The following is a 13,726-nucleotide window of genomic DNA, read 5'->3' on the forward strand; positions in this document are numbered from 1 at the left end:
CTCACCACAGTTAGGACAGGCTGGGGCTGAAAGCAAAGTCTCAATCCCAGTGCCAATGTTCTTCCCACAGAGCCAGCCATAAGTCTCTTCAATGGTTAAGCAAACCTGACACCTAAGTACCCTTCAAAGGGGCCTGCAACTTAACTATCTCTTTTGATACTTCAACACAAACCATATATTTTTTTTAATCCCCCTAGTGTTTCTTAAGGCTTTTATTTATTTTTTTTAAGCAACACAGTCCATTTTTCCCCATTATAGAAAAATAGGTAAAAATTCTCTCATCTTAAAAAATTCTCCCTGTTAAAATAGGGAGAAGGACCCTCACTCTTAGTGTATCCTCTTCTGACAGCCACAGAAACCTCTCTGAGGACCTTCAGGTTTTGGCTCTATCAATTAGACAACACACCAGATCCCTAATGCCCACTGCACCTGTCAGTGAGTAGATCTCTGCCCTGGCCTTTCCTTGGTTAGCCTTCCTGCCATCATCCTTCAGCCTTCAAGGCCTGAACAGTCGCCTCATCTCCAGCCAGCCTCTCCTGACCATACTGTTAGGAAGTGACCTTATTTCCCATGCTACAATGCTCTGTATTTTTAACCCTTCCTTTTACCAAAACAGTTTGAATCATTCATTATTCTCATACTACCTCCCCCTTTCCAGCTCACCTATAGTCAGGACCCACCCACTCATCTGGCAGCCCCTACGGTTCTATCAAACCAGACTTCAAACACAAGCTGCCACTTCAGTGAAGAGTCAATCCACCTCTTCATCTTCCCTCCTGACCCTTCCTTAATCTGCTTGGTTTCTACTCATTCTTCTCAAGCTCATTTGAACCTCTGCTTCCCAACAAATATTTGTGGATTTCACTTGCTCTGCTTGAGTTCAACAGTCTTGCCCCAGCACCAGCTCCCATTTGTTCTTTTTCCTTTCATTCCCTGTGTCACTGCCATGAGCTTTGGGAACTCTGGTAGAAGTTGAGAGTAGCTGCTGAAGAAAAATAATTTGACCCCTATTCACCCAGAACCACCTATCCACTGACTATTAAGTTCCCCTGGGGAACCTCCTAGGGACTCTCAGAAATGATAGAAGACCAAAGTCACCTTTGGGTGACTTACTGTCACCTTTGGGTGTTTACTTAAAATCCAGACCCTAAGGTCTTACCCTTCACCTTCACATGTACTGACTCTGATACATTCCAACATTTAAGAACTCCCTAAGGCAGAGAGTTTGACACATCAGGCCTAGTCTATCCAGGAATCCCTGGGCCAGTATTCATTTACTGAGGACAATGGAGGCAGGACAGAAATGTGGCCATTTGGAATGTTGAATGTCCAGCAGTAAGGATGACAGGAAAAGGCCTTTTTTTTTTTTTTTTTTTTTAGTTTCAGAATTTAATTCAGGTATGCTTGTTACAATTTTAAGAGAAATTACACAAATGATACAGATAGAATGTGTAACTTCCAAACAAATATAGGTGAAAGAAATTAAAAAAAAAAACCTTAATAAGTAGATAAAGATAGAAAAGAGAGGGGGAGGTTAGAGAAACAAAATAAAAGAACAAACATCAGTTCATAGAATCTAAGATGATATAACTTGTAAAATACACCTACATTTTATATGCTACTGAGATTTAAAAAGCTAATTACAACAAATTAGAAGTATCCTAGTTTCAAAGATGTTAAAATATGGGGAAAATGTGTGTATATAATTATACTAGATGAAATCTGGTATTACAAAACTAACGCAAGATGAAGATACTAAAACCATTTAAGAGATCAGATTGTCTAAATTATATTTTTAAAAATTAACTGTAGGCAAATTTATGAGACATACTGCAAGCATAAGGAATACAAAGGTCCCACGTGAAGGAGGGCTGACCTGAATCACACTGAGGATTGGGAGTATGGCCCTTCCCTTGACTGGCCCATCGGCTATGCCACTGATGGAGAGCCTGGTTCAGTTAACCAGTCCCTGCATCCCGTATCTGTTGGCCCTCGTGCTCACTTCGGCAGCACGTATACTAAAATCTCTTGGCCCCTGTATTATACGGGCTAGTGTTTAAGCAAATGAGTCTGAGATCAGATGACCTGGGCTGGTCTCCCACATCTATCATTTTCAGAGCTGTAGACTCCTGAACTTCTGCAACATCACTGAACTTCAGTTTCCTCTTCTATAAAAGGGAGATAAAATTATCTATCACATAGTATTCCTATGAGAGTTAAGTGACATTATCCAAATATAGCATTTGAGAGAGCACCAGGCACAAGGTAAGTTTGTAATAAGCACTGGCTTTTAATTCTTATCATTAACAATGCTTTCTTGAACTCACTCATTTATGTGTGTCCCATCCCTTCTGGACAGGGAACTCTGTAGGCTTTCTGCTTTCCCTCTTTTAGAAAAACATTCTTAGTAGATTACACCTGGCAGGACTATGACAGTAATGGAGTAAGACAGTGGGTGAAGAAAGGTCTGGCACTAGGGAGGTACTTGCTAATCGTCCATGATTATTGAAAGGCTGATCACCTTGCAGGCCCCGGTAGCCAGGAACAGCAGGATTTTTCCGTCCTCATAACTAATGCTCTGCACCTCCCTCCAGCTACTAGGCAGAGGAGGAGTCTGATTAGGAGGCTTCTCCAGGGACCACATGGAGAAGCTGGCCAGAAAGCTTATGTTGATTAGACATTTATGTCTATTATTTTATGATGGGAATTTGAACTCTCTCACAGCAGTGCCAGAAAAACTCATCCTGAGTCAAAGGGTGCTTTTTTAATACCAAATATCTTAATTCTGATTTTCTTATGTAACCACAATGGGCAGGCTTGCCAAAAATGTTAAAAATAGAAGACAACCAAAAATCAAAGAGAAAAATCTTCTCATAGCTCCTAAATCAACCATTGCATAGAAATAGTTACCGCACAACAGTGGGATGGGGTCATTTTTTTCTTTCACTTAGGGGAGTGGTTTTTGTTTCTCCTGTTTTATTCTTTGGGTTGTTTTATTTATTTTCCCCACACTATTCTTTAATGACAAGTGAGGGTGACCCACTCTTCTTAAAAACAATAAAAGCTACAGGGGAAAAAAAAAAGCCTATAAAGCTTCCAAAGGCGTGGGTGACTTTTGCCCAGAGAAGTGTACTCTCAAGTCAAGCAGTGGAAAACAACTGTGGCCGCAGGCACTGGGCTGAGCCAAACCCCTGTGGTGAGGACTCACTTTATTTCTGGTCCAAGCACAGAGTCCAGGAAGCCACATCCACTGACTTCTTTTTCATTTAAGATTCTACATTCATCAATATATCTTGTTGAGAAAGCTTCCATTAGAGGTTTCCTCCTTGCTCTAAGAAAGAGGAGGAAAAACAGAAACACAGGGACCTCTCCTAGGAAAACAGCACCCACTGGGCAAGAGATCAAAACAGGTGCGTGCTACTATCTATCTCCTACTCTATTTCCCTTAGACTGAATTTTATTCTTTAAAAGAAAAGAAAAAGGGGATCCCTGGGTGGCTCAGCGGTTTAGCCCCTGCTTTCAGCCCAGGGCATGATCCTGGAGACCCGGGATCGAGTCCCACCTCAGGCTCCCTGCATGGAGCCTGCTTCTGCCTCTGCCTGTGTCTCTGCCTTTCTCTCTCTCTCTGTGTCTTTCATAAATAAATAAATAAATAAATAAATAAATAAATAAATAAATAAATAAATAAATAAATAATCTTTAAAGAAAAAAGACAACTCCCTGAGTTTAGATAGTGTTTGATTTTATGTAAGTGACAGATGACTCAAATTCCTTTTGGAAGAAGGTGGTGTAATAATCTATAAAAACTCTAATAAGCATAATCACAAACATTTCTTCAATCAACTTTAGTCAATTAAAAAAAATTCAAAGGCTTAATATAGTTGAAGACTGAAAAATACAGAGTTCCACAAACACAAGGCTGTCATATAAAAAGATGAAAAAAATCTAACACTTTAGCACATCTCAAATGCAGATCTTTATATAACTGATCAAGATACAACCATTTGCAAATATTTATATTTTAAATCGCAAGATGTTTATTCCCCCACTCCAGAGATCGTGAGTGATTATAGAGTGAGCTGATCCTCATTTGGTCTCCCCTAATTTGCCCTAACCCAGCGTGGCTTCTTGAAAAAGACAAAATCCAACAGACTAAGCCAGTGGAGCCAAGGAGCCCTGATTTATTTTAGCTTTGAAAGGCCACTGTCCTTGGATTCTCTTTTCTGCAGGGAATGCAGTCCACACCACTGGGCTCGCTGTCCTGCATAAAATACACGTTTTTCTCATCTAGTGGAGTGATCTTGTGAAACGTGAGCACAACCTGCATAGGCTTCAGGCGGAGAGAGGAGGGGGAAGGCGGGGTCGTGCTTCAAGGCGGATAAACCTTGCTCACTCAGCACCAGGCTTGCAAGGAGAGCCCAGACAGGAAGGAGGCAGGGCCTTGACCTTCAAGATTTCCAGTAAGCAAAGCTTTCCACGCTGGCATCACAAGCGGAGATGGAGTTGCAGCCTTGAGTGAGGTCCCTAAACTGATCCACATCAGAGGAGAGCCCAGAAGTGGAAAATGGGGGCAGATTACAGGGGGATTCCAGATCCTTCTCCACCCAAAGGAACTGGAAAAAGAGATGATGGAACCCATCATGATGATTCCTCAAAATCACCAGAGTCCCTCTTCTTATTCCAGCTCCACCCCTAACCCAATCTTGTTCACAAGAGGAAGGCATCTTGGCATTCTTTGGGAAGATGCCAACAGCCTGAGTTTCCAACTGGGCATCTGACCTGATTGCAGTCATAGACACTTGGAACACAAATTGTTTCATTTTTATAATAAGTTTGGCTTTAGGATGTATTTAATTTTATAAAGCCACCTCAGGTTGTGGGTAAGGGGAAGACTAAGTAATTCTGATGATAATCTGCATTTCCTCTGACCATATCCTACGATACATAAAAGGGTCCTTGCAAGTAAAGGTGCTTTTCTGACTAATGAAGAAATAAATGTACACCTCATTATTCCCTGGCCTGCCAGAAACTCCTGAGGATTGGAGATTAAGAAGAAATGATTCAAGTGGAGTTTCCCTAGATCTCATCAACCCAACCTACCTCTCTCTGCTTTTCTTGTTTCATCTCTCTCACCAAGCTGGCTGAAAAAACCTCACCCAAGACAGGAAACAAGTGAAGGCAATGACATTTTTCTTTTAATGGCACAACCCAGGTCAGCATACCCTAAACTAGTTGCCATAATGATGGAGATGGCATGTGTCTGCTGGTTAGAACCCTCCTATCCTTTCTGTTACAGACACATAGTTATTTCCTGTTCTGGGAAATTTTGGAGGGGCAAGAAAAGGAAGACAGGAAGGGAAGAGATGTTTATGAAAAAGCTGGCAAAGGCTCTTTGAGGATCTACAGTCTCTCTTTCGTAGGCCTATCAAAATGAACCTAGAAATCTAGAGCAAAACCTTTGAAAACAAATCTCATGTTCTACTTGAAATTCTAAAATATACACAGTGTTTCCCTCAGCAAATCACTTATAATAATCTATCAAAAGACAAATATAGTGTACTATTGTGGCAAGCAGGTTTTTAAGAGGGCCCCTAATGATCTCTACCTCCTGGTATCCTGTCCCTTAAATAATCCTTTCCATCTGAGTGAGGGCTAGACCTAGTGACTTATTTCTAGAGAATAATATTTAGCAAGAGAGATGGGGAGCATTTCTGAATTTAAGTTATAAAAGACTGACTTGTGCCTTGCTTGCATATTCTTTCACTCTCGCTCACATGCTTGCTTTGATGAAGCCAGTTGCCATGTTGTGAACTCTTCTTTGGGAAAGTCCACAAGGCAAGAAATTAAAGGTGTCTTTCAGTCAGGTCAGTGAAGAATGAAGGCCCTTAGGCCAATAGTCAGTCCATCAGGAACTGAACCCTGCCAAAAACCACTAAATAAGTTCAGAAGGAGATCCTTCCACATTCCACCCTTCAGATAATGGCAGCTCCAGACTACACCTAGGTTACAGCCTTGTAAGAGATCCTGAACTAGAGAACCCATCTAAGCTGTGCCCTGTAAGATATCTTGAAATAGAGAACCCATCTAAGCTGTGCCCAGAGAAACTGAGAAGTACATGCTGTTGTTTTCAAGCCACCAAATTTTGGGGTATTTTGTTATGCATCAAGAGTAAATAATGTAGCTTTTAAGCATCAGTATTTGTAATTGCACACAAAAGGGGAAAATAACCCAAAAGTCCATTCAGAGGGAGCTAGTTCAATCAAGAATGGCATATTCATACAAGAAACATTAGGCAGCTTCAAAATATAATGAGGTTGAAATTTCTATGCTGAAATGGAAAGATTAGTCCACAAAAATTAAGAAGCAAGTTGCAGAACAATGTGAGATTTCTAAAACATGTCAGATATCCCAATTTTCATTCCTGTGAACTTCGGGCAAGCTCCTTACCCACTGTTCCCATCTCAGAAAATAGCAACTGTAGTTATCTAGTTGCTATAGACAAACAAACAAAAGCAAAAGACAAAATATACACAAAGAGTAAGAAAAAGAAGAGAGATTGTTCTGACTCTCCTCTTTCCCTCTAACTGCTCATCCAATCCATCAGTAAATTATAGGGTTTGCCTTCAAATTGCCACCACATCCCACGCTTCTCAGCACCCCCCCCCCCCCCAGTTACTCCTCCCATCCACGCTACCATTCTCTGTCTCCCTTGGACAGCAGCATCGGACCTGATTTGGTGCCCTGCTTCCACTTCTGCTCTTCAACAGTTTCCAGACAATAGCCAGAATGGCACTTAACAAATGCAAATGATATCAGGCCACATCCTTCTCTAAACTCTGTAAAGATTTCCCATTACAGTCAGAATAAAACCAAATTTGCTATGTTGGTGTCCAAAGACATAATCTACAGATCTGGTCTCTGGATACTTTTCCTTCCTCTACAATTCTTCCTCTCACTTACCTGCTCCATCCATGTTAGTCTCCTTGATGTTTCTATAACAAGTTCACTCTCATTTCAAGGCAGTATTAGGTTGCTAGGGCTATCAGAACAAAGTATCACAGACTGAATGGCTTAAATAACATCAATTTATTGTCTCATGGTTTTGGAGGCTAGAAGGGTAATGTCAAAGTGTTAGCAGAGGTGTGCTCCTTTTGAAGGAGCTATGCAAAGATAATGCTCCATGCCTCTCTTCTTGCTCCTGGTGGTTTGCTGGCAAACTTCAGTGTTCTTTGGCCTGTAGACCTATCACCCCCGTCTCTGACTTTATCTTCAATGTTGTTCTTGCTGTGAGTGACAGTCTCTAAAATTCACCTTTTTAAGAGGATACCAGTCTTAATGTATTAGGGGCCCATCCTACTCCAGCATGACCTCATTGATTTTAACAGAAATGACCCCATTTCCAAATTAGGTCATATTCTGAGGCACTAGGGCTTTAGAACTTCTATATATAAAATTTGGAGAGACACAATTCAACTTACAAGACCCTTTGCCATTACTGATCCCTCTTTCTGGAAAGTTCTCTATCCAGTGCAGTTGCCATGAGGATGTGCCTTGCATAAGCAGCATACTGGCCAGGAGTCACAGCTGCTGTGCCCTGAAATCCATCTCTGCATTTGTTCCAAAGTCATGCTTCCCACAAGCTACTCCTAGTCAGTGACTGAGCACAGCAAAGATGACAAAGCTAGCCTGTTCCTGGGAGATGAAAAATTCACCTAACAGGTACCTTTGGCTCAAGGACTCTCCAAAAGCCTTACCAAACACTCTAGAGTGCTTCCACTCACCTCCTTCCTCCTCTCTCTTCTTTACCTGGGGTTCGACTTGCATCACAATCTGAAGGCTCTCCCAGGCTCCCACCAGCTCCCTCCGCATTTTCTCTTGCATGTGGAGCAGAGTTCTCCAAAGGGCCCTGCACTTTGTTGAATGCTCTGTTGTAGTGAACTTGAAATTCTAAATATGTTATTTAAGAAGAGGACCCACATTTCATTTTGTACTGAACACTAGTTTGGCTCACAGGGATGCCTTAATAAGTCTTTTGCACAGTTAACCCATGACTTGGTTTTACTTCTTGGGAGACCCAGGCTGGTATCTGGGGTATCAGATATCAGCATGACTCTTCACCACTTCATGTAAGCCTCTGGTCAAATGTCACCTCCTCAGAGAGACTTCTTTATCCTAAATAAAGCACACTTGACCCAACCCAGTCTCTCTCTTATTATCCTGCTTTAGTTTTATTCATAACTCCAACTGATCTTACTATACCTTTTACTTGTTTTGTCTTTCCCTTGAGAACATAAACTATAAAGAGACAAAGAGTTTTTGTTAATTATTGTGCCTCAGTTCCTATAACAAGGCCAGGTACATGATGGGTATCCACAGGGATGGCTGGGTGGCTCAGCAGCTGAGCGTCTGCCTTCAGCCCAGGGTCCTGGGATTGAGTCCCTCATCGGGCTCCCTGTGAGGAGCCTGTTTCTCCCTCTGTCTATGTCTCTGCCTCTCTCTCTGTGTTTCTCATGAATAAATAAATAAAATCTTAAAAAATAGATGAAATATAAAAGTCCAGAAATGAGGACAGAATTCAAAGCCAAAGCAGTAAGCATGACAGCAAGTGCTGCAATCACCTAGAGGTGAAGTGATTCTGGATATAGTTGCCTAGAAGCCTACAGCTGGGATTTTAATGCCCAGGTAAGGACACGAGATGTGGTCCTGGGCCTTTGCAAGGTAGGAGGAAATACCTGAAAATAGGGCTAGAAAAAACTACCACTGCTCTGTAGTAACTCAGGGAAAAGGCAAGTAAGTCTGTATTCTGCCCCAGTCTCCTGGTGAAAAAAAAAAAAAATGTATCTAATGAAAAAACAAGACACCAAGTCTGTGGCATATACAAGTGTGTGGTGACCTAAATATACATTGTTTATATTGTGCAAGAATCCAGAGCTACTAAATCACCATAAAAATGTTCCTAGGACCAGAGAAATCTCTGTAGAAGTAAACTCAAATTGCTCTGTAGAAATATTTTCATAACTCAGGACTCACAGGACTCTCAGATTAAACAATTCCTGTTAACAAATGAGACAAAGAACCAAACCAGTCAGAGTGAGAGGCCATGGGTACAATAGGCAGAAGAATTAGCAAGCACTCCAAGAGCTTATGGTAATAGAATAATCTGATGGGTATATCAACCAATTGTGTTTAAAGTATTTTTTAAATAAAAGAAGGAATAAAAACTATGAGAAAAAAACCAACCTCTGAAAAAAGAAAGACCAGATTTTGGAAAAAAAAAAGTGAATAGAATTCTAAAAATTAAAAATGCAGTGTTAAGTTCCCTATTAGAAATAGCTGAAAAGAGAATTAGTATCATGGAAGATGGGCATGAAGAAATTAATCATGATGTAGCAGAGATAGAAAAATATGAAAGAGAGGTTGTAAGATATGGAAAGTAGATTGAGAAAATAAAATATACATTTAATTGGAGTTCCCAGAGAAAGGAGTAGGAGATTGTGAGAGAAGCAATATCAAAATGATAATGGCTGAAAATTTAACAGAATTAAAATAATGGGTCAACTAATATTCGATAAAGGAGGAAAGGGTCAACTAATATTCGATAAAGGAGGAAAGGTCAACTAATATTCGATAAAGGAGGAAAGGGTCAACTAATATTCGATAAAGGAGGAAAGACTATCCATTGGAAGAAAGACAGTCTCTTCAATAAATGGTGCTGGGAAAATTGGACACCCACATGCAGAAGAATGAAACTAGACCACTCTCTTTCACCATACACAAAGATAAACTCAAAATGGATGAAAGATCTAAATGTGAGACAAGATTCCATCAAAATCCTAGAGGAGAACACAGGCAACACCCTTTTTGAACTCGGCCACAGTAACTTCTTGCAAGATACATCCACGAAGGCAAAAGAAACAAAAGCAAAAATGAACTATTGGGACTTCATCAAGATAAGAAGCTTTTGCACAGCAAAGGATACAGTCAACAAAACTAAAAGACAACCTACAGAATGGGAGAAGATATTTGCAAATGACGTATCAGATAAAGGGCTAGTTTCCAAGATCTATAAAGAACTTCTTAAACTCAACACCAAAGAAACAAACAATCCAATCATGAAATGGGCAAAAGACATGAACAGAAATCTCACAGAGGAAGACATAGACATGGCCAACATGCATATGAGAAAATGCTCTGCATCACTTGCCATCAGGGAAATACAAATCCAAACCACAATGAGATACCACCTCACACCGGTGAGAATGGGGCAAATTAACAAGGCAGGAAACAACAAATGTTGGAGGGGATGCGGAGAAAAGGGAACCCTCTTACACTGTTGGTGGGAATGTGAACTGGTGCAGCCACTCTGGAAAACTGTGTGGAAGTTCCTCAAAGAGTTAAAAATAGACCTGCCCTACGACCCAGCAATTGCACTATTGGGGATTTACCCCAAAGATACAGATGCAGTGAAACGCCGGGACACCTGCACCCCGATGTTTATAGCAGCAATGGCCACGATAGCCAAACTGTGGAAGGAGCCTCGGTGTCCAACGAAAGATGAATGGATAAAGAAGATGTGGTTTATGTATACAATGGAATATTACTCAGCTATTAGAAATGACAAATACCCACCATTTGCTTCAACGTGGATGGAACTGGAGGGTATTATGCTGAGTGAAGTAAGTCAGTCGGAGAAGGATAAACATTATATGTTCTCATTCATTTGGGGAATATAAATAATAGTGAAAGGGAATATAAGGGAAGGGAGAAGAAATGTGTGGGAAATATCAGAAAGGGAGACAGAACGTAAAGACTGCTAACTCTGGGAAACGAACTAGGGGTGGTGGAAGGGGAGGAGGGCGGGGGGTGGGAGTGAATGGGTGACGGGCACTGGGGGTTATTCTGTATGTTAGTAAATTGAACACCAATAAAAAAAATAATAATAAAATAAAATAAAATAAAATAAAATAAAATAAAATAAAATAATGCCTATGCTCTTCATTTGAACATCACAAGTCCCAAGCAGGATTCAAAAGAAACACACACACACACACACACACACACACACACACACACACACCTGGACTCACTGTGGTAAAATGCAGAATCCTGGAACCAAATAGAAAGTTGTGAAAACTACCAGACAGAAAAAGATAAGTCACCAACCTAATAATGGCAACCAGATTAGCAGCAGACTTAATCAGTGCCAGAAGTGCCAGAAGATAATGGAATAATACATTCAAAGCAGCAAAAGAAAATAACTGTCAAACTATAATCTATCCCTAACTAAATTACTGCTCAAATGTGGCGCTGAAATAAAGATATATGCATACAAAAAAAAAAAGAAGAGAATATCCAATGCAGACGCTCCCTGAAAAAAAATATTTAACAATAACAATATACTTCAATATGAAGTAAGATAAACTGAGAAAAAAAGATAAATAATAACGAGAAAAGAAGCTAATAAACATGGTAGTAAATTAATACACACTGTTTAAATTTTTTTTTAAGATTAAGGAGTACAGGGGATCCCTAGGAGGCTCAGTGGTTTAGCGCCTGCCTTTGGCCCAGGGTGCAATGCTGGAGTCCCGGGATCGAATCCCACTTCAGGCCCCCTGCATGGAGCCTGCTTCTCCCTCTGCCTATATCTCTTCCTCTCTCTCTCTCTCTCTCTCTCTCTCTGTGCGTGTCTCTCATGAATTAATAAATAAAATCTTTAAAAAGATTAAGGAGTAGAGAAATTATAAACAATTTGGAACTAAAATGTTAGGTACAATAATGTGGAAGGACAATTACATTAAAGTATTCTAAGGTGCTTGTGTTGTTTGGTATGAGGATAGTTATTCTGAATAATTTTTTAAAAATTTAAAGCCAAGCATGCATATTATAATTTATGGGAGATGAGGATGGGGATGAGGGGGAAAAAAGGAATGTATAACTTCCAAAGTAGTAAAGGAAGGAAAAAGAGAAAAAAAGAATACTCAAATTAGATCTTTAAAACTAGATAAAACTAGAAAGAATTTACCACTAGCAGATCCTCATTAAAGGAAGTTGAAAGAATGCAGTCCAGGCAAAAAACAATTGATCACAGATGTAATACAAGAAGAAATTGGGAAGAATGGAAGAAGTTATAAGATAGAATATGCCATGATATAAGAATTAAAAGAACAGAAAATGGTAAATATATAGGTAAATCAATACAAACATTGACCCTATTAAAAAAAATAAAGGAAACAATGCTTGGTGGGCTTAAAAAATAGACTTTTTTTTTTTTTTTTTTTTTTTAGCATAGGAGTTGGTGGGACATAAATGGGAAGGGTTTTGTTCAGAGGAAGGTAAAGATACTGAGCACTTTTGAATTTAGCAGTAAAAGGTACACGCTAGGTTAAACACTAAAAGAATAAAAAGAGAATATAACTTTCAGAGAAGTATAGAAAAAAAAAGTGGAGTGAGACAACAAACCCAATAAACCCCAAAAGAAGACAATAAAGGAGAGAAGAAACATAGAAACTATGTGACAAATAGAAAGCACAAAAGGCTTTAGCAGATATGAATTAAAATGTATCAGTAATGGTAACAAATGTAAATCCACCCAAAGCTTCAGCTAAAAGATGGTAACAAGCTCAAATGCCTCCTGGGCAGGTTAGGTGACATAAATGAGCAAGCAAGAGTTATAAGACAGCAAAGGCTGAAATGAAATTGTAACTGATGTTTTCTTGGGATCAGGAAGACAAGACAGTGCAGTGGGGCCTGTGGTAAACTGGTGAGCATATCTGTCTAAAAAGGGCAGCTCTGGGATCCCTGAGTGGCGCAGCGGTTTGGCGCCTGCCTTTGGCCCAGGGCGCGATCCTGGAGACCCGGGATCGAATCCCACGTCGGGCTCCCGGTGCATGGAGCCTGCTTCTCCCTCTGCCTGTGTCTCTGCCTCTCTCTCTCTCTCTCTCTCTCTCTCTCTCTGTGACTATCATAAATAAAAATTTAAATAAAAATAAAAGGGGCAGCTCTCACAGATTGTCGCCATGTGTGAACACAAATCCAGCATCATTTACGTCAACCTTCCAACAAAGCTGGAAATTCAGTTTTGTGGCAAATCTGATTAGTAAGCAAAGGCTACTAATTTTTTTAAAAGCAAACACTGGAAAGCAAAAGGAAAAGAAAATGCTACCCATTCAATGGATGGAAGGGAAAAAGATAAAATGAAATAGGCAAAAAGTGTGGTAAATAAAATGCAAAACTAGAAACATAAAACAAAGGAAAGAAAAGAATAACCTTGCAAACCCTTGAACATGAATGGAAGTGATGGCTTATACTCAAACACCACCATGATCCACCCCTGTAATTTCCACCCTGTTCAACCTTATCATTTGGCTGAAGAGACGTAACATTAAAGGATGAGAAAAACACTGAATAATCCAAACATAAAGTACAGGGAGCCCAGTGGTCACTCAAGTCTCAAAATAACGTCTGGATGTTTCTTCCATTGGTTCTGCTTACACCAAGTCTCGTTTGGGGCTTCCTGGATACCAGAGCTTATCTAGTTGCTAATAAAAATGGTGATGTCAAAAAAATGCCTGAAAGGAGGGAGAGGAGGAAGCCGAGAAAGGAAAAGAACGAACAATATCCACGTTCTGCTACTCTGAGTCTGTTATTTGAGCCAGTTCCTGGAATGCCAGTCTTTCCCATGGCCTGTGAGGGGTGAGGTCCCACGTGTTTAGCATGGCTTCCAAGA

At 40.2% G+C, this 13,726-nt stretch overlaps 1 protein-coding gene and 1 long non-coding RNA gene across 5 annotated transcripts in view; one reads left to right on the plus strand and one right to left on the minus strand.

Moving 5' to 3' along the window:
- Positions 1-13,726, minus strand: part of MOB3B (MOB kinase activator 3B) — a 190,484-nt gene that overhangs the window by 129,760 nt on the left and 46,998 nt on the right. The window lies entirely within an intron of this gene.
- The window catches only part of LOC144322329 (uncharacterized), a 40,615-nt gene continuing 37,463 nt past the window's right edge, over positions 10,575-13,726 (plus strand). Inside the window, exon 1 of the long non-coding RNA XR_013387967.1 lies at positions 10,575-10,676. This is a non-coding gene — a long non-coding RNA (uncharacterized LOC144322329). The remainder of the gene's footprint in view (positions 10,677-13,726) is intronic.

This window comes from Canis aureus, chromosome 10 (genome assembly GCF_053574225.1).
Source record: "Canis aureus isolate CA01 chromosome 10, VMU_Caureus_v.1.0, whole genome shotgun sequence".
NCBI lineage: Eukaryota > Metazoa > Chordata > Mammalia > Carnivora > Canidae > Canis > Canis aureus.